This window comes from Triticum urartu, chromosome 3A, assembly GCF_056163025.1.
Source record: "Triticum urartu cultivar PI428250 chromosome 3A, HENAU_Tu73, whole genome shotgun sequence".
NCBI lineage: Eukaryota > Viridiplantae > Streptophyta > Magnoliopsida > Poales > Poaceae > Triticum > Triticum urartu.
The window spans coordinates 26,785,070-26,811,391 of record NC_141875.1 but is presented as its reverse complement, the minus strand read 5'-3'; the positions used below and the strand labels follow the sequence as shown (position 1 = coordinate 26,811,391).

Below are 26,322 nucleotides of genomic sequence, written 5' to 3'. Positions count from 1 at the left end.
TGTGGCAAGATGAACAACTGGTAACTACTATTCCTACATGTTTCACCATACTTGTCATATGATACCCAATATGTTTATGTGGATGTCTCTTTTCTTGATTGTAGACATGTGGATGTTGCTCTTGCTATTTTGGAGATGGATGCCAAAGAGATCTTCTCATGTGGATGCTACTTTTGCATTTGTGTTAATGCTGGACTTGCATATTGTCATTGCAAGTTTGAGGATGAACCATTCATTCGTGTATGTTTGAAACCACTCATTTGTGTTATGTTGGAACTTGCAATTGTTATGAACTATGAAATGTCATTGCAAGTTTGTAATCATGCCATTCAATGATGATATGAACTCATGTTTGACTTGTGGATGTGATACATGCTGTTTGTTGCTGTTAAAATTCTGTGTTTTGATGTCCAAAATTCAATGAACTATTATACAAATTTTTGGTGTATCCATTTTCTTTACAAATTAAAAGAGATGCCTACAGTGGCAAAATGCTCACTACGCGAGGCAACAACCGGTCCAAAGGAAATTCATAAGTTGTTTCTCAAGTTGACTGCTTGTTCTGCTACGAATAAATCAACCCAGCGTCTTCTTTAGCTAGCTTGCATGCACTGATTCAGATGAATCGATCGAGCTGCCTACCTGCTAGCTTGCACGTACTCAAATCAATCGATCCAGCTGCCAGCTAGTGTGCTAGCTTGCACGTACTGCATGAAAATGAATCGATCCAGCTGCCTGCTACTGTGCTAGCATCACATACTGCTACAAATGACAGATCCAGCTCTCGGTCCATTCGGTCCTCTCGGGTCTAAGGGCATCTCCAGCCGTTCGGCCCCCCAGGGCGCCTAAATAGAGCGGTCTGGAGGCGTGCCGGCGCTAGTTCGGCCCATGGGGGCGACCTAGCTCCCAGTCACGCCCCCAAGCGCCGGCCCCAGGATGTGGGAAATTTAAACTTGGTCGTTCCCGCTCTCAAAAGACGCCACAAATACGGCGATCGGACGTAGTCTGGCGTTATAAAAAACAGAGCGCCGCACGCCACAGGTTCGCGTGCGCAATGATTCACTCGGCGGGGTCAGCTCCAGGCGTTGGCGGAGTCGGCGTGCGCGGGCTCGGCGGTGGCGGAGCTGCTTCGGTGCTGGGCTGTGTCGGCGCGGCTTCGGCACTGCTGGGCGGCGATGTAGAGGCGTCGTTCGGGCTTGGCGTCCGTGTGGTCATGGGCGCGGGAGCTTGCGTCGTCGGCGTCGTCGGCGTTGCCGTCTGCATCTGGTTCAGGATGAGGCCGCGCTCCGCCATGTACCACGCCCTGAGCTGCTCGTCGTTGCTCTGGAACATGTCCGCCCCGCCCATCAGAAAAGCCATGTCGGTGTTCCTCTTCTTCACGGCGACGTTCGTCCGGAGCAGGTCGAGGTTGATGGCGCTGTTCTTCATCAGCGACGACCACCCGCGCCTCGGTCTTCTCTTCACGTAGGACGGCCCGGGCCTGGGCGTCGGCGAGGCAATGCTCGATGGACTCCTGCACTTGCGTGGTTGCCGCGTCGGCGTTTTTCCCCTTCTTTGCCAATTTGTGGCCGTCCGGCCGCCCCTCTGACGCGCCCGGAGTCGTCGCGTCCGGCTTGTATGTCTCCTTGGCCTTGTCGAGGGTACATCGGACTTCCGCCCACTTCTCGCACTTGTCGATGCGCTTGTAGACGTGGAGGTGCTTGAAGTCGTCGTCTTGGTTGTCGTGCCGATACATGGTGAACATACGCAGCTGCTGCCCGGAGGAACAAACAGTTGGCGGGCGGCGGGCGTTGACGACGAAGAGATGCGGGCGAACGACGTGCGTACCTGATCCTCAACGCTGGCGCCGCTCTCCGGGCGAGCCGCGACCTCCTCGACGATTCCATGCCATTTGTTGCATGCCAACTGGATACGCCCCCAATGGTTCGCCATCGCCTTGGAGCCGCACTGCATGTAGACGCCTTTGAAGTACGGGTCGACGAGCTTCCGCTCGTCGAACTCGGCCTTGATGCGGTCCCAGTACGTCTCGAAGCTCTGGTTCGTGCCGGTGGTCGGGTCGAGGCAGACGACTTTCCATGCTTCGGCGAGGCATTCCTCCTCCTTGGATGTCCACTTGATGCGCGCTTCGCCTGTCCTAGCCGCCCGCTTCTTCTTCTGGCACCCCTTCGTCGGATCAGGAGCTGGCTCCTCCTCCTCCTCGTCCTCGTCCTCGTCCTCCTCCTCGGGATCCTGCGCTTCGTGCGCGTCCTCGCCGTAGACGTAGCCGAGCTCGGCCTCCATGTCGCCGCTGAGATCCACTACCTCGTCCTGGGTTGCGAACCCGGGAGACGCGGCGGCCGCGGTCGATCCTGTCGTGATGATGTCGTCCATGTCGGCTCCTGTGTCGTCCGTGTCGCCGAGGTGCGAGAAGGGCAGCGGCCCACGACGGAGATGGGGCGTCGGTGTGGTCGCGTAGGCGGCGGGCGGTGAGTAGTTGTATGGAGGGTACTGCACGCCGACGAAGGCGGGCGAGGGTGTGCGCGTCGCGGGGTGGCCATGGGGGAAGGTCATGTTTGGGTTGAACCCCCCGTGCGCGTCGCCGTCGGCGTAGCCGGGCGACGACGATCCCCATGGAGATCCGACGCCTTGCTGTCCTCAGGGCGCGTATTGGGCGTGGCTGACGACGGGTGGATTCATCATCCCCGCGTGGTCGACCGATGAGGAAGACGCCGCCGCACGCGGCGCGTTGTCGCGGGTGTTCTTGGCAATGGCCCTGTTCCGCCGGTCGGTGGTGACTGCGTCGCGTCGCTGAACTTCCACTCTCCACTCGGCGTTCGACATGCCCGGTGGCTTCGATGGCGGCGCCCTCGGCTTCCTCTGCTTCGGCTGGGCCACGGTGCCAGTCGTGGTTGCCGCCGCGCGCGGCATGGCGTACTTCTTCGGCGGCATGGCGGCGACTGGAAGGCGAGCTGGAGGGGGTTTGGCGGGAGAAAGGGAGGGAATGGTGGGAGGAAGGCGAGCGAGCGGAGGAGATGCGAGGGAAAAGCGTCAAGAAGCGGCGGGAAAAGGCCCTCGGGTCGCCGCCAGGGCGGGCCCACGCGCCTTTTTCGCTTGTGCCGGCTCCCGAAGCGCCCCCCAGGGCGCCGGGTTCGGCCTGTGTCCGCCGGCACCAGTTTTGGCCCGAGCCGGCGAAAAACGGGCTTCTGGGGGCGCGACTGGGCCGTTTTTTTGGCGCCGGCGCGGCAAAATCGCCTGGGGAGGGCCTGTTGGGGGCGCGGCTGCAGATGCCCTAACCGAGCTGGGGTACTGCGGGTCCGGTCTTGAGAAAGCGGACCGCTCGGCAGCTCGGTTTGGTTCGGTCCGGACTGGCTGCGGCCGGTCCAAAGCACGGCTCGGTCAAAGACCGGACCGGCCCGGACCGCGTCCAGCCTGACCTGAAGGCTGGGAGTTCTCTTCTCCGGCGTCGGCGGATGGCGGAGCTAGGCGCCTAGTGGTGGGTGGCTGTGGAGGGGGTTGTGCCGAGGTGGACAAGGGAGGGGCAGGGGTGAAGCGAGTTGTCCGCTGGAAGTCGGAGCACAGTACGTCCGTACTGTGGCGAGCTTTCTCCACCGATGCCGCAGTCGCAGCTTAAGGCGGGGTCTGCCGCCGGACCCCCGCCCTCCGATGCCCTAGTCTGTTCGTGTTCTTTCTGTTTCAAATGGGGATAACACAGCTAAGCGACACGAACATTACAACTATTCTTTGCTTACGTTGGGCCCTTTCGCAAAATTCAAAGGGAGGTGGATTCGTGTTTCATCCTGTCCCCTATATTTTGTATCTAACGTCTCTCCTGTGTGCGGTGCAGCCGGAGCACCCAACCCATTGGAGTACAGGATATTTTCGTGCATACGCAAAAATAAATAAATTCGAAGGGCCCATGGCAGCTTAGGACATGCGCTTTGATATGCCAGCGGCCAGGGCAGCACGTGGACAGGCCCTCTCGCATATCTTCACTACCCCATCCCCATTTGAGCTAGCAATAAACTCCCTTGTCTTACTTGTCCGTATTTTACACTTTGGTAACGCATATCTTCAGTGTATTTCTTTTACCTCTCGTCGATGTTTGAGGGCTCTACTATCCTCTCCGAACCAAACGGGATACTAGGTATACAAAAATCAAAGTGAGCTAGTCCCATGCTGAAACGAAATGATCTTGTCTTTCTCTCTTCGTCAATTCCTTCCTTGGAGATGGAGATATTAAAGCATTTATGAGTGTCAATATAGATGGTAAAGCCGCGATATGTCCCAACGAATGGTAGAAATAAGAGGCATAGGGAAAAAACAAGGCCGAGATTGCTGCGGACAACCAAGCCAACAATTTGACTTGTCATGGTGTGAGCGGATAATTCGATAAGGGATAAATCGTCAATGAGTCAAGATCAAAGAAGCACACGAGACAAAGAGTCAAAATTAGCAATTGTTGACAATAATCTTACCTCATGTAAGGCGTAATTAGGTAAGATTCTACTTGGTGGTAGTCTTGTGTAGATAGGGTAATTAGCAGACTAGCACAAGTTGTAATAGGTGCTGGATGGGTAGTCAGCTTGCATGTTGCACGTGACGTTGTCCGTGGCTCCGTGCTACGCTGGGCTACCTGTGTGTCCAAGTCCTAATTAGTTTAGGCTAGGATTACTATTAGTCTATACCGCTAGTTGGAGAAGTATTGGATCTCTTTATATACCTGGTTCTCTCCACCCTTCTAAGTTTTTTGTTGAGGAGAGAAATAGTAGACAACATGTGCTCGCTTGCCCGTGATGTGCACACGACATGTGCGTGAATGTTTAACATGTAGTATCTAAAAAGTGTTCATTTTGAAATAAAATAATAATTGCCCATATATAAAAATGTATATTTTGCTTTCAAAAAATACTCAACATCGATTTTATGTTTATAAGTTTATTTCAGCGTGTATTAAAAAAAATTCATAACATTAAATATATATTTTAGAAAATAATTTGTATTTGAACAAATATTCAAACCATTAAAAGAATATTCATTGATTATATGCAAAATGTTTGATGTGCATTGAGCAAATATTCCATGTGTATTTATGTATTTGAAAAATGTTCAACTTATATTAAAAATTTTGTTTCAAAAATATTTTAAACATATTTAAATAATGTCTCGCTGTGTCTTTGAAAAATATTTGACATGCATATATGAAATATGCAACTCGTATTTGAAAGTATCCGAAGTGTACATGAAAAAAGTTCAATGTGTATTTAAAAAAGGTGTAATGTGTATTTGTTATATTTTCGAAAAAAATCAACTTTTTTTACAAATGCTCATCGTGTCTTCAAAAAAATTAGCTGAGTTACCGAATGTTTCCGTGTAGCTGGGCTAGCTGAGTTTACTCACGTCAGTTTGCAAAGGTTCTAGATCTGTTTTTTCTATCTTTCGTAAAATTCTAGAAGTACCCTGTCCGATATCATCGTTTTTCCGGTGTTGTTTCCATATATTTTTCTTATTGTTTCCGTTTATTTTTTAATTTATTATTTCCTTTTAGAAAATTACAAGTTATAAAAATGTACATAAATTATTTTTCATTTTCCTGTAAGTATTATTTTGAAAAACAATCCAAATATAAAAATGTTCCAAATTTTCAGAAAATTTCAAAAAATGTTAAAACAAAATTATATTTTATAAAAAATTCCTCGTATTTTCTAAACTAATATTTTATTAAGTATGTTGACTTTTTTGGGTCAAAATGTTCACAGTTTTATAATATTTTTCTCAGTTATTTAAAAAAAATTCGCTGTTTTAAAAAAATCTTTATAATTTAACACCTAACAAGGTTAACATATTTTTGAAATCCACAATTTAAAATTTATGATTTTTAACCTTTTCAAATACAAATCATTCTTCTTTTAGAAAAACGACTAGAAACCGCCACAATACATAGTTCATTCGTCTCGCTATAGTATAAAAGCACTATAATATATAGCCTCTACATGGATACGGCGCCCTTATAAGATATACTAGGAGTATGTGGCATTGAGGGCTATCCGGGACCAACTAGCCGAGGAGTGCTCGTTTCTAGCCTCTCAAACGGTTATTTGGGGGTGGGTTGAGAGCGCGCCACTTGGCATACTCTTAGCTGCCGCCATGTGAGAGGCATGGTTTTGCTTTCGTGAAAGGTACGATTTTGCTTCCACGAGAGTAATGGCTGTGCCTCTCGGATACGGAAAAAAAACACGGTTTTTTCTTCCGCGAGAGGCATGGTTTTATTTCCACGAGAGGCACGGATTTGCTTCCGCGAGTGGCTTAGCCGTGCCTCTCATAAACAAAAAAAAAACTTGTTTTTTTTCTTCTGCAATAGGCACGGTTTTTTCTTGTAAAAATAGTCCATCAATCCTATTAATATGGAATCTAGTTTTAAACATCTCAACACGAGTGATCCAACGAGGAAAACGGTTTGAGATTTGGATGCATGGTTTAAGAAATAAAACATTTTAAATGTACGGACCTACAAAAAAGGTAAAACTTCCTCGTAGATGGAAACAATCTTTGGAAGGAGTTCTTCTTAATTAGTGATTTCAGGGCTGGGCAGGCCCACATTGTTTTTTCTGATTTTTAAAAAGTAAAAATAATACTGTGTGTGATGGAAATCGGACAGCAAACCTCTCTGCCCTCAAATTGCTACACTAACCACCAGAGACAGCGCACATTACGTTACCATACCTCGGTTTTGTGCTTTTTTTTCTAACTTCCGTTTCGGTTTCCAGTTCAGTTCTTCTTTTTTCCTTTTTCGTTTTTCCTTTCCTTTTCTTTTTATGTTTCCTATTCTTAAATGCATGAACTGTTTTCAAAAAATCCATGAATTTTTCTCAAATCGAAGAATCATTTTCAAACTCGATGAACATTCCTTTAAAATCGATGAAAGGTTTTCAAATTTCATGAACTCTTTACAAAATCGGTCAACTTTTTTTTTCAAAATCGATAATTTTTTTCCAAATTGCTTGCACTCTTTTCAAATTTGTTAAACTTCTTGAATTCAATGAATTGTTTTTTAGTTTCATGGATTTTTTCAAAATTAACAAACTTTTTTCCAAAATCTATGATCTTTTTTCAAACCCGATAAAATTTTATCAAATTCATGAATTTTTTTCAAAATTGGTGAACTTTTTCAAAATTGAGGAAATTTTTTCAAATTCTGATGAATTTTTTCAAGTTCATGAACTTCTTCTATAAGATTTGTGAAAAATTTCTCAAAATGGATAATCTTTTTTCAAATTCTTGAAATTTTTAAAAAAAATTCAAACAAATGATCTTTTTTGTAATTCATGAACTATCTTCAAAATGTTTTCAAATAATTCAAGATCATGCCCTATCAAGATCATGAGGGACAGAAAACAAACTCATACCTATTGGTACATACCCTAAGCACCGGGGGTGAACTACTCCCTCCTCGTCATGGAGGCGGCAAGGAAGATGAAGATGGCCTTCCCCCTCAGCAGGGTGCCGGAATGGAGCTGCAGATAGATCGGTTCACAAGAGAGGCTTGCGGTAGCAGAAAAACTCATCTAGGTTTACTTTCTGTGTTTTCAAATATACAGGGTTTTCAGCGTCGGAATCACGCCAGGAGGTGCCATAGGGGTCCTACAGGACATCAAGGCGCGCCTCCACCTAGGGCGCGCCGTGTTGTCTTGTGGGCCTCTGTGGGTCTTCTCCTACTCCTTTGTAGCTTCCAAGATCTCTTTCCTTCCAGAAAAATTGTCAAAAAAATTCTGAAAAACAGCAACTCGCACGTGGTTAATATGTTGTCCATGAAAATGATATAGAAGTGCATCAAAACAATATAAAATTATTACAAACATGGCATCAATACTTCATAAATTATATATACGTTGAAGACATGTCAGCCACTAACTCCTCGATCCGTGTTGGATGCATGGATATACGTGTCACTAACCCACTAACAACCCTACTAGTACCTACTACTTGGAATAGGCCCAATTGCTTCATATGCTCGCTCCTATACTGCGCCTTTAGCGTCCGAACATTTCCTGGTGCTCACATGCTACATGCCTAGGCCAGGCCCGAAAGATTTATCATTTAAATAAATGAATTTAAGAAAAGTTCATGATTTTTTAAATCATGAATTTAAAACATTAAAAATAAAAAACACAAGGAAAACTAGCCAAACAAAAAACCAAACAGAAAACTGTTGCATTTTTGTAGCGTTGCATTTCAAGAAAAAGAAAAAAAAAGAAATCTAGGACCAAGAGGTTGGTTTCCCACTTGGTTATGTGTTTGGTACTAAAACTGGGAGGTACGTAGTTTGAATCATGTCAAGCGCTCATTTTTGGAGTTCAAAATAGAAAAGATAGGTTAATGGGCCCACCTAGAGCGGACGCGGGTGTGTGCTGATTTGCAGAATTTAACTGTAACCGACACTTAAGGCGCCATATAGGGTTTGGGTTGGAGAAGTAAGGAGTGTGCGCCCTTGCCTACGTACCGGGGCATGCCCCCCTGGAGTTTGGGCGCTCAGGCCCGCTGCCCCCTGCCCCTCCCCAGGGCTGGGCCTGGCGATGCTAACGCAAAATTTGGTGCAACAACTGGTCGCACATCGGTCAGTGGTCAATGTTTTACAAAACCATGCACTTCTACGAATATCATGAGAAGGAAGAAACTAAGATTGGCAGTTGGCTTCAATCGATCTGATGAATGGCAATCAATGAACAATTAAAAATGCCAATCCAATCTTGTCAAACATAATAGGCCGAATATGATGGGTTGTAGTGCTTTGCACACATGGGCCTTGGTACATACACCACTCGGTCTATCCATTGGATTGGCCATACTCACTATGCTGATATGTTATTGAACAACATAAATCATACCTGAGCAATTTATGTCGCCTTCACATCGACTATAGCAAACATATGTAGCGACCAGACCTCAAACAGTCTGATCTCTGTGCTCCGGTGTCATCCCTGGATCAGTAATGCTGACACCACACAGTACTAGGAAGATTTATAGCAGAGTAGCAATCACACACTTATTACATCGAGTGTCTCAAAAGAGAACTTATTACAATAAATATGGCTTAAGGCCATCTAATAACGATAACAGCGAAAGGCTTGGAAGTTAAGTGAGTCCATCAACTCCAACGGCATCACTGAGTATAGAACCACGACCTAAAAACTCCTTAATCGTCGTCTGAAAAGTCTGCAACATTAACGTTGCAGCCCGAAACGGGTCAGCACATGGAATATGCTGGCAAGGTAACACATAGAGACTAATGGAATGAAATAACTATACTATATGCATATTTGGCTGGTGGAAAGCTCTATGGTTACAGTTTTGCGTAAAGCCAATTTTTCCCTACTTCAAAGGAATAAATTTATTTAACTATCATGGTAGTTGTTAAACATTGAGAATGGTTGACAGCATTCTCAATCCCAATTAAGCATCACCATTAAACATAACCCAACAAAATTAATTTAGAGTAACATGTTGAGATTCACATGAAAATGCAAGTACTAAATACTCAAGATGTCCATAACCGGGGACACGGCTAACCATGATTAGTTTATTACACTCTGCAGAGTTTGCGCACTTTTCCCCACAAGACTCGATCGCCTCCGTTTGGTTTCTCGCACTACATGGTGTTTGAGAAGACGGATGACCGAGACATAGTCTTTCAGAAGCGCTAGCACCTTACGATCGGGTAGACCGTACCACCTACATTCCCTACATCTGCTAGTCTACCACTGTAAGAGTTCGCACAACTTAGTAAACTATGCTAGAGCCCATAATAGCTTGTGGCTGCACACGGAAGTTTCTAGTATGAATAGTCTCATGATCCCTTTGAGCCTGGGTGGCGGTCCAAAAGAAAACAGGCAAGTCCTGGAATACCCAGGTGCCTCAATCCACCCAGATATGTGTTTAAGTTGCCACCTTAGATAAACCATTAATTAACAATCTCACATCTGTCATGGATATCACTCACCCAATCCACGTCTACTAGCATAGCATGGCATAATAAGCAAACGCAGAAGTAACTCCCAAAGGTTTGATAATAACAGGTAATAGGTACTACCTCATCTACTTCCCATCCCACAATTTTATTTGATCCTAATCATGCAATGTGTGAGAATTGATCTAATACAATAAAACTGGGTAGTAGAAAAGGTATGATCAAAGTGTTACTTGCCTTGCTGATGATCCGCGAAAGCTAACGATTCGAAGTAACAGGCGGCGCACTTCGGGTATTCTATCGCAGACAAACAAACAAGCATACAATAAATACTCATCTAATGCACGGGTAAAACGCAAATAAGAGATCTAACCAGAAGGTTCAACTTAAGAACTCTGGTTGCAAAAAGAATCAAATCGAACGAAGCAACGAAAGTCAAACGGCGAAAGAAAACAACTTCGTTCTAGTAATATGGATCTAGGGAAAATTTTACAGTAGCAAAATCTTGTTTAAGTTGGTCAAACGGATAGAGGGTTTCGAGACGAAACTCTAGGCGTTTGAATCGCCTGATTTCGATAAACGAGCGAAAAGTTATACTAAAGCGAAAATTGGATCAGGAATCGCGATCAGAAAAATCGTGGATTTAATCTGAAAAAAAGAAAAACGACGAACGCTCGCTAGAACGAACGAACGGACGAACGCTCGCTAATTAAATAAACCGGAAAACCGATCTATTTAAAAAAACCGAATCTAAAAAAAACAACGAAAACCGATTTTTTTTAAAACGTTGGCACGAAAGTCGAGGCGGCGGCGAACCTCGGCGGCGGCGGCGGCGGCTGGGCGGCGGCTGGGCTAGGGTTTGGGGCGCGGGTGGCTGGGCCTCGGCTGGCTCCCCCCCGGCTTATAAAGCCTAGTGGACCGGGAGTCCGGGTCGGACATGGCCCCTAGGTCGGTTCGTTTTTTTTTAATTATTACGCTCGGAAGAAAAAAAAAAGAAATACTAAACGGACTCCAAAAATTCCGAAATAAATTTTCACGGGCTTCTAAAATCAAGCCGCACAAGGTGAACATTTATTTGGGACCTAAATGCAAATTTGAAAAAGGCACATTTTTCCTAAATTCAAGTAAAACACCGAAATAAAATCTTATTTGATTTTAATATTAAATCCTCAATATTTCTTTATTTTGGGAAAGTCATTTTATTCCCTCTCTCATATTTTTGTAATAGAAATAATTGATGATAAAATAAATAAAATCAAATGATCCTATTCTCAAAATTTGAGAAAACTCAAATATGAAAATAACGAAATCCCCAACTCTCTCCATGGGTCATTGAGTTGCATAGAATTTCTAGGATCAACCAAAATGCAAAATAAAATATGATATGCATTGATGATCTAATGTATAACATTCCAAATTGGAAATTTGGGATGTTACAAACCTACCCCCCTTAAGATGAATCTCGCTCTCGAGATTCGGGTTGGCTAGAAAATAGGTGAGGGTGGTCTTTGAGCAAATCTTCCTCTCGCTCCCAGGTGGCTTCATCCTCTGAGTGGTGGCTCCACTGAACTTTGCAAAACTTGATAACCTTGCTGCGAGTAACTCGGTTGGCAAACTCGAGAATCTTGACTGGTTTCTCCTTGTAGGTCAAATCGTTATCCAACTGAATAGTTTCCAAAGGCACTGTATCTCTCAACGGTATGTCAGCCATCTCCGAGTGACATTTCTTTAACTGAGAAACGTGGAACACATCATGAACTCCTGACAATCCTTCGGGCAATTCCAACTTGTAGGCCACTTCTCCCATACGCTCCAAAACTCGATATGGTCCTCCAAATCGTGGCACTAACTTCCCTTTAACTCCAAAACGCTTTCTTCCCCGAAGTGGAGATACTCGAAGATAAGCTCTATCTCCGACTTCGTAAATTGTCTCCTTGCGTTTAGAATCTGCATAACTTTTCTGTCAGGACTGGGCTACCTTGAGCCTATCGCGAATCAACTTCACCTTCTGTTCAGACTCCTTAATCAAGTCAGGTCCAAACAACTGGCGGTCTCCAACTTCGTCCCATGACAATGGTGTCCTGCACCTCCTTCCGTACAAAGCTTCAAAAGGGGCCATCTTCAAACTGGTTTGGTAACTGTTGTTGTAAGAGAACTCTGCATATGGCAAATTATCGTCCCAACTAGATCCATAATCTAGCGCACAAGCTCCCAGCATATCCTCCAAACTCTGATTTACTCTCTTGGTCTGTCCATCTGTCTGTGGATGAAAAGCTGTACTGAATTCTAGCTTGGTTCCCAAAGTTTCGTGCAACTGCTTCCAGAACTTTGAGGTAAACTGGGTTCCTCTATCTAATACGATACTCCTTGGAACTCCATGCAGACATACGATCCTGGTCATGTATATCTTTGCCAACTTAGCACTGATGTAAGTGGTCTTTACTGGGATGAAATGAGCTACTTTCGTCAATCGATCAACTACAACCCAAATTGAGTCATAGCGTGAACGAGTCCTGGGCAATCCCGTGATAAAATCCATGCCTAGCTTATCCCCCTTCCACTCGGGTATCGGCAATGGTTGTAACAATCCTGCTGGCTTCTGATGCTCTGCCTTTACTCTATGACATACATCACAAACTGCTACATACTCTGCAATATCCTTCTTCATTCCGGTCCACCAGAAAATATCCTTCAAATCCAAATACATCTTGGTATTTCCTGGGTGAATTGAATACGATGAATCATGTGCCTCTTGCAAAATCAACTTCCTGATCTCCGGGTCATTGGGCACCTAAACGCTGTCTTCAAACCATAGGGTGTCGTGCTCATCCTCACAAAATCCTTTAGCTTTTCCTTTGCTCAGTATCTCCTTTATAGCGGCAATCTCTTTGTCAGCCTTTTGAGCTTCTCTGATTCTATCCATCAAAGTTGACTGAATCTCCAATGCTGCTACGTAGCCTCTCGGAAGTATTTCCAAACATAGTTCATGAAGATTTTCTGCTAACTCCTTGGGTATTTCTCCCGTCATTAACGTATTGACATGGCTCTTACGACTTAATGCGTCAGCTACTACATTAGCCTTTCCGGGGTGATAATGCAATTTCATATCATAATCCTTGATAAGCTCCAACCATCTCCTTTGTCTGAGATTCAACTCCTTCTGTGTGAAAATGTACTTCAAACTCTTATGATCCGTGTACACCTCACAATGGTTTCCAATGAGAAAATGTCTCCATGTTTTCAAAGCATGCACTACGGCTGCTAACTCCAAATCATGCGTAGCATAATTCAACTCATGAGGCTTCAGTTGTCTTGAGGCATATGAAACAACTCTCCCTTCCTGCATAAGCACTACTCCAAGTCCTCGACGTGAAGCGTCGCAATACACCTCATAATCCTTGGTCTGGTCTGGCAAAATCAACACTGGTGAGGTAACTAAGCGTTTCTTCAACTCCTGGAAACTAGCCTCATATTCCTCTGTCCATATGAACTTGGTATCCTTCTTTAACAACTCAGTCATAGGCTTCGCAATCTTTGAGAAATTCTCAATAAATCTCTGGTCGTATCCTGCGAGTCCAAGAAAACTCCGGATCTCTCCAACTGTTGTTGGGGCTTCCCACTTGGTCACGGTTTCAACTTTAGCGGGATCTACTGCTATACCTTCTCCAGATATAACATGTCCGAGGAATCCTATTTCCTTCAACCAAAACTCACATTTGCTGAACTTGGCATATAATTGATGTTCTCTGAGCTTTCCAAGTACCAAACGCAAATGCTCCTCATGTTCCTCTTCATTCTTCGAATAAACCAGGATATCATCAATGAACACTACGACGAACTTATCCAAAAGCTCCATAAACACTTTGTTCATCATGTTCATAAAATAGGAAGGTGCGTTAGTCAGACCAAATGACATAACGGTATACTCATACAGCCCATACCTGGTAGTAAAAGCTGTCTTCGGAATATCCTGTTCTCGAATCTTCAACTGGTGGTATCCTGATCGCAGATCGATCTTGGAAAATACCTTAGCTCCTTGCAATCGATCAAACAAATCATTGATCATTGGTAGTGGGTACTTGTTCTTGATCGTTACTTCATTCAATCCTCGATAATCAACAACCATCCTTAACGATCCATCTTTCTTCTCCACTAGAAGTACTGGCGATCCCCAAGGTGAAGAACTTGGACGAATATATCCTTTATCCAGTAACTCCTTAATCTGCTTCTTAATTTCCACCAAATCCTTTGCTGGCATCCTATATGGTCTCTTTGATATTGGCCTTGTGACTGGCAATAGCTAAATCAAAAACTCAATATCTCTATCCGGTGGCATGCCTGGCAACTCTTCTGGAAATACATCAGGGAAATCCCTTACCACTGGTACTTCCTCCTGCACAACTCCTGTTAAGCAATTTACTTGAGTCCTCTTTGGCACATGTCGGGATGCATACTTGATCCTTTTCCCTTCTGGGGTGGTAAGAAAAATTGACTTACTAGCACACTCAATATTACCTTCATACTTTGATAACCAATCCATGCCTAATATCACATCCAATCCTTGAGATTCCAATACTATTAGGTCTGAGGGAAAAACATAGTTACCAATCCTTAATGGTAACCGATCACACCATAGACTAGCCACATACTCTGCTCCGGGCGAGGTTACTAACATGGGTGACCTAAGGGCTTGGGTTGGTAGGTTATACTTATCCACAAATCCCCTTGAGATGTATGAATGCGATGCACCAGTATCAAAAAGAACGAGTGCAGTAAATGACTTAACAAAAAACTTACCTATTACTGCATCGGGCTGAGCTTCAACCTCCTCCACGCTAACGTGGTTCATCTGTCCCCTGTTGAAAGGGTTCGGCTTCTTCCCAAAACTTCCATTGCCATTTTGGCCTTCAGGACATTCATTGGCATAATGTCCGGTCTTCTGACACTTAAAACAAGTGACTTGGCTTAGGTCCTTCTTGGCTGGGGTTGATGGGTTGGTGCGGTTCTGGCCGTTGCTTCCTCCATTGCCATTACCATTCTTGGTGCCATTGTGATTGTACGAGCTACCTCCTCCATGGGTATGCTGAAAATGTCCTCCCGGTCTAGCGGTAAAACGTGGCTTCTGCTGAGCTCCTGAATTGTACTTTCCTTGTCCATACTTCCTCTTGCGATTCTCAATTTGCTGCTGCTTCCCTTCAATCATAAGAGCACGATCTACCAACTCCTGGTAGTTGTTGAAGGTTGCTACCATCAACTGCATGCTCAGCTCATCACTCAGTCCTTCCAGAAACTTCTCCTGCTTAGCTGCATCCGTAGCGACGTCATATGGGACATAACGTGCTAGCTTACTAAATTCCTCCACATACTGGCCAACTGTCCTTCCTCCTTGGCGCAAGTTGTGAAACTCACGCTTCTTCATGGCCATAGCTCCTGCTGAAACATGTGCAGTACGAAAAGCCTGCTGAAACTGGTCCCATGTGACAGTGTCGACAGGGAAAGTGGCTGTGAAATTCTCCCACCATGATGCTACGGGTCCTTCTAGCTGATGTGCGGCAAACTTCACCTTCTCCGCATCTGTGCATCCTGCTGTGGTCAACTCCCTAGCTGTCTTGCGGAGCCAATCATCTGCTACTATCGGCTCGGTGCTACTGGAAAACACCGGCGGATTTAGCCTAAGAAAACGGGCTAAGTGGTCAACAGGTGGTGGTGGTGGGTTGTTGTTGTTGTTCCCCTGATTCTGATTCTGGACTAGCAACTGCATCAATGTGTTCTACTGCTGGATCAACTAGGTGAGCTCCGGTGGAAAGGTAAATCCGGGGTCACGTCTCGGAGGCATCTGAGGGTTTAGAAAAGATGAGATATAAGAATAGAGGGGGTCTAAAGAGAAAACACTACCCATATGCACATGAGGTAAAACAAACATTTCACTTCAATCAATCAAACAAAGGCATACAATCGATCTATCTATCGCAAAAGTGCTCGGACTACTATATTTACATGGTGGACTACTACTACTGATGAGGTGGTCTACTAGAAATATTTTTCGGTTGCAGACTCCATGATATCTGCTCCAGCTTCATCAACATAGTCATCATCGCTACTATCTGGTTCCGAGTCGGTGCCGTCGATGATGATGTAGTCTTCCGGGCTAACTTCCTAGGGTTCTTCGTCTTCATCTACTGGCGTAGGGCCTCCCATGAATATTCCAATCTTGTTGATCAGGTCGTCATTCTTCTCCACCAATACTTCAATTTCCTCTTCATAATCTTCATGTGTAGCCTTGAGTTCTTCCTCCAGTTCCTTGATTCTAGTCTTAGCCTTCTTCAGGTCTATCATGTCGACGCACATCTGGTTCTCCTGTCGTCGAATGTGCTGGTTTAACTCCTGGATAAAAGCTGCAATTGATCTATCCTTCCTGGTGCTGATCATCTCCCAGTGTTCATCTCGGTGCCCACAAATCTGGTAGATAGTATCCTTGAGATCCTTGCGGTAGACTTCTCCAATGTGTCCCATGGCGATGTGAGCTGCCATGCTCTTTCCTAGACTCCAAGTTGGTGCATCAAAAGAAAATTCTATGGGCTCAGTGACTGGCATGAACGTCCTTCCAGGAACTTGAACTTGAATCATCCAACGCTCTTCTTCAGGTAAAGTGGCGTTGTAGGTTTCTGTGAAGCTTGGTACTCCTATGTTCAGGTGTCTAGTGACTTCCTTCAAGTGACGTCCAAAGGGTGTATCTTCATCCGGTTGTGTGAACTTGTTCCTTGCATCCGCCATCCTAAAGAGTAGAAAAGATGAGAGGTCAGAAGAGAAGAGAGTGAATAGTGATCTAGGTCTCTAACTTAGTGGTCGTGTCCTACAGTCAGTGTGTGCTCTGATACCATCTCTGTAGCGACCAGACCTCAAACAGTCTGATTTCTGTGCTCCGGTGTCATCCCTGGATCAGTAATGCTGACACCACACAGTACTCGCAGGATTTATAGCAGAATAGCAATCACACACTTATTACATCGAGTGTCTCAAAAGAGAACTTATTACAATAAATATGGCTTAAGGCCATCTAATAACGATAACAACGGAAGGCTTGGAAGTTAAGTGAGTCCATCAACTCCAACGGCATCACTGAGTATAGAACCATGACCTAAAAACTCCTTAATCGTTGTCTGAAAAGTCTGCAACATTAACGTTGCAGCCCGAAACGGGTCAGCACATGAAATATGCTGGCAAGGTAACACATAGAGAGTAATGGAATGAAATAACTATACTATATGCATATTTGGCTGGTGGAAAGCTCTATGGTTACAGTTTTGCGTAAAGCCAAATTTTCCCTACTTCAAAGGAATAAATTTATTTAACTATCATGGTAGTTGTTAAACATTGAGAATGGTTGACAGCATTCTCAATCCCAATTAAGCATCATCATTAAACATAACCCAACAAACTTAATTTAGAGTAACATGTTGAGATTCACATGAAAATCCAAGTACTAGATACTCAAGATATCCATAACCAGGGATACGGCTAACCATGATTAGTTTATTACACTCTGCAGAGGTTTGCGCACTTTTCCCCACAAGACTCGATCGCCTCCGTTTGGTTTCTCGCACTACATGGTGTTTGAGAAGACGGATGACCGAGACATAGTCTTTCAGAAGCGCTAGCACCTTACGATCGGGTAGACCGTACCACCTACATCCCCTACATCTGCTAGTCTACCACTGTAAGAGTTCGCGCAACTTAGGCAACTATGCTAGAGCCCATAATAGCTTGTGGCTGCACACGGAAGTTTCTAGTATGAATAGTCTCATGATCCCTTTGAGCCTGGGTGGCGGTCCAAAAGAAAACAGGCAAGTCCTGGAATACCCAGGTGCCTCAATCCACCCAGATGTGTGTTTAAGTTGCCACCTAAGATAAACCATTAATTAAGAATCTCACATCTGTCATGGATATCACTCACCCAATCCCCGTCTACTAGCATAGCATGGCATAATAAGAAAACGCAGAAGTAACTCCCAAAGGTTTGATAATAACAGGTAATAGGTACTACCTCATCTACTTCCCATCCCACAATTTTATTTGATCCTAATCATGCAATGTGTGAGAATTGATCTAATGCACTAAAACTGGGTTGTAGAAAAGGTATGATCAAAGTGTTACTTGCCTTGCTGATGATCCGCGAAACCTAACGATTCGAAGTAATAGGCGTCGCACTCCGGGTATTCTATCGCAGACAAACAAACAAGCATACAATAAGTACTCATCTAATGCACGGGTAAGACGCAAATAAGAGATCTAACCAGAAGGTTCAACTTAAGAACTCCGGTTGCAAAAAGAATCAAATCGAACGAAGCAACGAAAGTCAAACGGCGAAAGAAAACAACTTCGTTCTAGTAATCTGGATCTAGGGAAAATTTTACAGTAGCAAAATCTTATTTATGTTGGTTAAACGGATAGAGAGTTTCGAGACGAAACTCTAGGCGCTTGAATCGCCTGATTCCGATAAACGAGCGAAAAGTTATACTAAAACGAAAATCGGTTCAGGAATCGCGATCAGAAAAATCGTGGATTTAATCCGAGAAAAGAAAAAAAACGACGAACGCTCGCTAGAACGAACGAATGGACGAACGCTCGCTAGTTAAATAAACTGGAAAACCGATCTATTTAAAAAAACCGAATCTAAAAAAAACCGACGAAAACCGATTTTTCTTTTTTTGTTTTTTTAAAAAACGTTGGCACGGAAGTCGAGGCGGCTGGGCGGCGGCTGGGCTAGGGTTTGGGGCGCGGGTGGCTGGGCCTTGGCTGGCTCCCCCCGGCTTATAAAGCCTAGTGGGCCGGGAGTCCGGGTCGGACACGGCCGCTAGGTTGGTTAGTTTTTTTTTTAAATTATTCCGCTCGGAAGAAAAAAAATACTAAACGGACTCCAAAAATTCCGATATAAATTTTCATGGGCTTCTAAATTCAAGTCGCACAAGGCGAACATTTATTTGGGACCTAAATGCAAATTTGAAAAATGCATTTTTCCTAAATTCAAATAAAACACCAAAAACTCCGAAATAAAATCTTATTTGATTTTAATATTAAATCCTAAATATTTCTTTATTTTGGGAAAGTCATTTTATTCCCTCTCTCATATTTTTGTAATAGAAATAAGTGATGATAAAATAAATAAAATCAAATGATCCTATTCTCAAAATTTGAGAAAACTCAAATATGAAAATAACGAAATCCCTAACTCTCTCCGTGGGTCATTGAGTTGCGTAGAATTTCTAGGATCAACCAAAATGCAAAATAAAATATGATATGCATTGATGATCTAATGTATAACATTCCAAATTGGAAATTTGGGATGTTACAACATATAACAATGGAGTAAAATGCACAGAACCACCACTTTCATATCACAACTCATGGAAAACCACCACTTTACAAAATGCGACATTTCACACCGAACCGAAGAATTGACAGCGGCCAAAAACACTGATGGTAGATGCTAAGTGTTTTGATGACATCACCAGTTTGTCTGGCCCGTCCGTCGGGCTAAGTTGGCAGAAAAAAGTGCTAGGTAGGCATAAAAACTATCATGTCTTCTTCTTCCTCCTCCCCTCTCTCTAAGGCATTTCATCAAACACCTCATCTACACAGGGAAAGTCATGGGAGATGCACCTCACCCCTCGCGCATGCGCATCACTCCTCACGCCGCCATCGGCGACCGGACCGCGAGCCGCCACCGCTTCCCCGATGCCCTTCCACCTAGATCGCATGGAAGAAGATGCACCCGTCTCCACTTAGTAGCAGCGTGACTATTGATGCCGACCACCATGCCATGATCAGGGCCATGCGTGAAGCTAGGCTACTGCCACCGCCGTCGACCCAGGACCCCGCTTCCGTAGCCTTGGTGTCAGGCCTGAACCCGCGGGTCAAGATTCAATTATCCAACGATCCAGAGACCTCCTCGGGTACCGCTTCATCATGAGCCGTTGATTTCACTAATGTACCGTTATATAGTAGTAACTGTAGCTTTTCACTTGTCGGTAACTATTTGCCCATAAAACCAGCCGGGATGTGGCTGGCGTGAATCATCTCTACTTTTCTAGACTCGCCTCGGTGGCTTGCGATATACTCCAACTCAATAGCAAATATCTATAGATCTGAGATTTCTCTATACCAAATTCTCTCAAATCCTTTGCTAAATCCGCATAAGTGTAGATCGGGCGTGAGAAATGGTATCATGAGCCAAAGTTCTTCGGCAGAAACACGCTCCGATGGGGAATTTTTTCCAGATCAGTGATTCCCACCCTTCTTCGTGTGCAGCGACGGCGGCAGGATTTCTGGCAGCGTTGGTGGCGGGGACCGATCGGTTGGCGCTGGCGGCGGCGAGAATTCGGGCACAGATCAGCCGAGCAGAAACGGTTGTTCGAGCACACTGTTTGAATGGTAAAATTCCATGTTCCAGCATTGATCTATGTGCCAAGGGGGCATGGATCGTGGCGGCGGCAGGATTTGAGGTTTGGGAAGGGTTCCTGGTTGTCCAGAGGTAAAATTCCATACCCACACCTCGAATCAAGGAGATGGGGAGAGCCAAGACAATAGATGATACATATCTGCAAGAGATGCTAGCAATTCAGGGTGATTTTGTAGTTTTGCAAAAGGACAACATGGAGATGCAAGTTCAGGTATCCAAGTTGCAAGACGAGGTGCAGTCCATCGGCTCCAAGCAGGGAGAAATTGCAAAAACCGTGGGCACAGTGGAACAAGTGGTTTTGGATCTGGGTAAACAATTATCTACCATCAGTAATGTGTTGTCCTCTCTGGTAAAATCAAGCCACACAACACAAAACCTTGATCGACCATCCAGTTCAGCACAGGTAGTGAGATCTCCTACACTTCATTAAGCACAAAATCAAGAACATGAAGCAAGAATGGAGCACCTGAGGAAACAACTAGCAACAGAAAAGGAAAATTCAAAGCAGTTCGAAGAGATGCAGCTCCACAACTTACCCCCTATCAGGACCAATAGACCAGCAGTTCCTCCTGGATTCCACAACCAGGGCAGACAAGATGCAGCTAGTCAGATGGGAACTCCAGCCACTGGCAGAAAAAAGGATTACACTCATGCATTCAATGAAATATATCAACAAAACAGAGATAGGCAGCTGTGGCAGGGGTACTATAAAACATATGAATAGGACATGCAAGCCAAGTTCATGAAATCTATTACTAGAGGGCCTAAGTTGGTTTTCCCTAGATTTTCTGGCATAGATCCTGTAGGCTGGATAAGGCAATGCAACAAATATTTTCAAATGTCTGGAGCACCTGAAGAGTATAAATTATCCCTAGCTCAGATGTACATGATTGAAGAAGCAGATACTTGGTTGAGAAGATCGGGTATCTTAAAGACACAGTTGAGGTAGAAACAATTTGGAGCTGAAGTAGCAAAAAGGTTCTCTGAACAGGGGACTTATGACCTTACAGAAAAATTTACAAGTCTGAAACAGATCAACAATACAGTATCAGTGTACACTAAAGAATTTGAGGATTTAATGGCAAAGGTACACGAAGAAAATCCTGAACTAGGAGAGTTGTGGTTTGTCATATGTTATGTGAATGGGTTAAGAGATGGAATTAAGTTTCAAATCAGGCCACTGAGACCACAATCACTCACAGCTGCTTACTGTTTAGCAAGAGAGATTGAACCTCATCACCCTCCTATGCCTGCAACTGTAAAGAAACAAGGTTTTGCTCACACCAACTTTTATCAGAAGAGTAGTGGGGGAAGTAATAGAAAAACAAATATTGTTCCTGTTCCTGTTCAGCAACATACAGTTAATCAAACCACTGATAACAGTACACGCAATGTTCAAAAATTAAGAAAAGTGGGAGAATGCTGGACATGTGGAGATAAATGCGTTCATGGCCACAAGTGCAAACTGATACCAAATGTCCACCTCTTGCAACAAGAAGCACCTGAAGAAATGCAGTTAAACTCTGAAGAAAACATTGCACAGGAGCAAGAAGAACCAACTAAAACACAAGAACAGGTAATGTTCATATCTGCTTTTGCTATGGGGCAGCAGATAGCAGTTAAAACCCCAACTGTTCTCATTCACATTAATGGTAAGAGAGCTGTAGCACTATTAGATTCTGGCAGTTCTTGTTCTTTCACCAGTCAAGAGTTTGCAGTGAAAGCAAATTGCCAGCTCTTGCCAGTTAAACCAAGAGCTATTGCAGTAGATGGGGGAAGTAAATTGTATTCTACAGCAGTAGTACCTGAATGTGAATTCCAACTGGCCAAAAACAAACTCAAGCATAACTTCAGAACTTTGCCCTTGCCTAGTCATGATGTGATTTTGGGATATGATTGGTTTACAACAATGAGTCCTATTGCTTTTGATATACCAAGAAACACTTTCAGTTTCACACAAGGAGACAAGCAAACAGTGACAACAGCTATATACAATGATGTGGCCAATATAAAGGAAATTCCAGCTGAGAAAATGCACAAGCTTCTGGATAAAGGTGTGGAGGGATTTCTATTACAAGTGGAAACTGTACTCAAGGAAGTACATGAGAAAGTGCCAACTCCTCCTGATACGTCTCCAACGTATCTATAATTTTTTATTGTTCCATGCTATATTATATTCTGTTTTGGACATTATTGGGCTTTATTATACACTTTTATATTATTTTTGTGACTAACCTATTAACCGGAGGGCCAGCCCAGAATTGCTGTTTTTTTGCCTATTTTAGGGTTTCGCAGAAAAAGAATATCAAACGGAGTCCAAACGGAATGAAACCTTCGGGAATGTGATTTTCGGAACGAACATGATCTAGAGGACTTGGACCCTACGTCAAGCAATCAATGAGGAAGGCACGAGGTAGGGGGCGCGCCTACCCCCCAGGCGCGCCCTCCACCCTTGTGGGCCCCCTGTTTCTCCATCGATGTACTCCTTCCTCCTATATATGCCTACGTACCCCCAAACTACCAGATACGGAGCCAAAACCCTAATTCCACCGCCGTAACTTTCTGTATCCACGAGATCCCATCATGGGGCCTTTTTCCGGAGCTCCGCCGGAGGGGGCATCGATCACGAAGGGCTTCTACATCAACCCCATAGCCTCATCAATGAAGTGTGAGTAGTTTACTTCAGACCTACGGGTCCATAGTTATTAGCTAGATGGTTTCTTCTCTCTTTTTGGATCTCAATCCCCTCTCTTTGGAGATCTATTCGATGTAATCTTCTTTTGCGGTGTGTTTGTTGAGACCGATGAATTGTGGGTTTATGATCAAGTTTATCTATGAACAATATTTGAATCTTCTCTGAATTCTTTTATGTATGATTGGTTATCTTTGAAATCTCTTCGAATTATCAGTTTGGTTTGGCCTACTAGATTGATATTTCTTGCAATGGGAGAAATGCTTAGCTTTGGGTTCAATCTTGCGGTGTCCTTTCCCAGTGACAGTAGGGGCAGCAAGGCACGTATTGTATTGTTGCCATCGAGGATAACAATATGGGGTTTATATCATATTGCATGAGTTTATCCCTCTACATCATGTCATCTTGCTTAAAGCGTTACTCTGTTCTCTTGAACTTAATACTCTAGATGCATGCTGGATAGCGGTCGATGTGTGGAGTAATAGTAGTAGATGCAGGAAGGAGTCGGTCTACTTGTCTCAGACGTGATGCCTATATACATGATCATACCTAGATATTCTCATAACTATGCCCAATTCTGTCAATTGCTCAACAGTAATTTTTTCACCCACCGTAAAATACTTATGCTCCTGAGAGAAGCCACTAGTGAAACCTATGGCCCCCGGGTCTATCTTCCATCATATTAGTCTTCCAATACTTAGTTATTTCCTTTACCATTTATTTTACTTTGCATCTTTATCATAAAAATACCAAAAATATTATCTTATCATATCTATCAGATCTCACTCTCGTAAGTGATCGTGTAGGGATTGACAACCCCTTATCGTGTTGGTTGCGAGGATTTATTTGTTTGTGTAGGTGCGTGGGACTTGTGCGCGGCCTCCTACTGTATTGATACCTTGGTACTCAAAAACCGAGGGAAATACTTATGCTACTTTGCTACATCACCCTTTCATCTTCAAGGGAAAACCAACGCAGTGCTCAAGAGGTAGCAAGAAGAATTTTTGGCGCCGTTGCCGGGGTGGTTCGCGCAAGACAAGTCAAGATTTGACTCCCGACAACGAGTCACTTGTGGCGCCGTTGCAAGTCAAGACATACCAAGTACCCATCACACACCCTTATCTCCCGCATTACATTATTTGCCATTTGCCTCTCGTTTTCCTCTCCCACACTTCACCCTTGCCGTTTTATTCGCCCTCTCTGTCCATCCTCCCTCTCTTTCTCTATTTGCCTCTTTTTCCCGTTTCTTGTTCGCTTATGTGTTGGGTTGCCTGCTTGCCATTATGGCTAGTCCCCTATCTTCTCCGTTATCTCCCGAAAATGAAGTTCTTAACTTTAAGCAAAGGGAAGGGGAAAACCTGAAAGACGCTTGGTATAGAATTTGCAATGGTCAAAATAGATCTACCAGGAAGCAATCTACTTCTATTCTTCTCCGCAATTTTTATGTAGGTTCTATTCCTTGGCACAGATTTGTCCTTGATAACATTGCCGGAGGGAATTTCTTGGGTAGCCATACTTTCGATTCCTATAATTCTATGATAGATTTGTTTGGCTCACCCCCTCTTTTGGTTAATGGAACTATGTTAACTTTGGAGCATGTAATGCAAAAACATGAAATTATTGAAAATAAAGTTTCTACCGTTGAGTTAATTGAAAATTTTGATAAAAAGATCCACAACCAAATTACCCAATATGTGTAACATCCCAAATTTTCAATTTGGAATGTTATGCACTAGATCATCATTGCATATCATATTTATTGCATTTTGGTTGATCCTAGAAATTTCACGCAACTCAAGGACCCTCGGAGAGAGTTGGGGATTTCGTTATTTTCATATTTGAGTTGTCTCAAATTTTGAAAATAGGATCATTTGATTTTATTTATTTTATCTTCAATTATTTCTATTAAAAAAATATGAGAGAGGGAATAAAATGACTTTCCCAAAATAAAGAAATATTTAGGATTTAATAAAAAATAAAATAAGATTTAATTTTGGTTTTATTTGATATTTTATTTGAATTTAGGAAAAATGTGTGTTTTTCAAAATTGCATTTAGGCCCCAAATAAATGTTCACCCTGTGCGGCTTGATTTTACAAGCCGGGGAAAATTTACTTCGGGATTTTTGGAGTCCGTTTAGTATTTCTTTTGTTTTTTCTTCCAAGCATAATTATTTAAAAAAAAAGGAGTCCGAACCGACCTTGGGCCGTAACCGGCCAGGACTCTCCTAGCCGGGCCTCTTATAAGCCGCGCCCCGCCCCCGGCCGAAGCCCAAGCCGCCGCCCCGCCCAAACCCTAACCCTAGCCGGGCCCGCGCCCCGCCGCCGCCGCTGCCGCGCCCCGCGCCATCCGCCGCCGCGCCGCCGCTCCGCCGCGTCACCGCCGCCACCGTCGGAGTCGCGGGAGGTAGTTTTTTTAGCCTCCGGTTTTTCTCGAAAAACCATTCGGTTTTCCGACGGTTTTGCTCATTTTTTAGTTTCGGTTTTTTTAAATAGATCGGTTTTTCCGGTTTATTTAATTAGTGAACGTTCGTCCGTTCGTTCGTTTTAACGGACGTTCGTTGTTTTTCTTTTTCTCGGATTAAATCCGCGAATTTTCTGATCGCGACCTCTGATCTGATTTTCGTTTTAGTCTAATTTTTCGCTCGTTTATCGGAATCAGACGATTCAAGCGCCTGGAGTTTCGTCTCGAAACCCTCCTTCCGTTTAACCAACTCAAACAAGTTTTTTCCACTATAAAAATTTCCCTAGATCCAGAATAGTAAATGAAGCCTGTTTCTTTTGCCGTTTGTCTTTCGTGGCTTCGTTCGATTTGATTCTTTTTGCCAACCGGAGTTCCTAAGTTGAACTTTCTGGTTAGATCTCTTATTGGAGTTTTACCTGTGTATTAGTTGAGTATTTATTGTATGCTTGTTTGTTTGAGATAGAGTACCCGGAGTGCGCCGCTTGCTACTTCGAATCGCTAGGTTTCCCGGATCATCGGCAAGGCAAGTAACACTTTGATCATGCTTTCCAACTACCCAGTTTTATTGCATTAGATCAATCCTCACACTTTGCATGATTAGGATCTAATTAAATTGTGGGTTTGGGAAGTAGATGAGGTAGAACCTATTACCTGTTATTATCAAACCTTTGGGAGTTACTTCTACGTTTGCCTATTATGCCATGCTATGGTAGTAGACGTGGATTGGGTGAGTGTATCCATGACAGATGTGAGATGTTAACTTATGGTT

The 26,322-nt window shown here is 43.9% G+C and overlaps 1 pseudogene; it reads left to right on the top strand.

Annotated features, from left to right (window-relative positions):
* Positions 1-20,505: 20,505 nt before the first annotated feature.
* Positions 20,506-26,322, top strand: part of LOC147978111 (uncharacterized) — an 80,119-nt pseudogene continuing 74,302 nt past the window's right edge.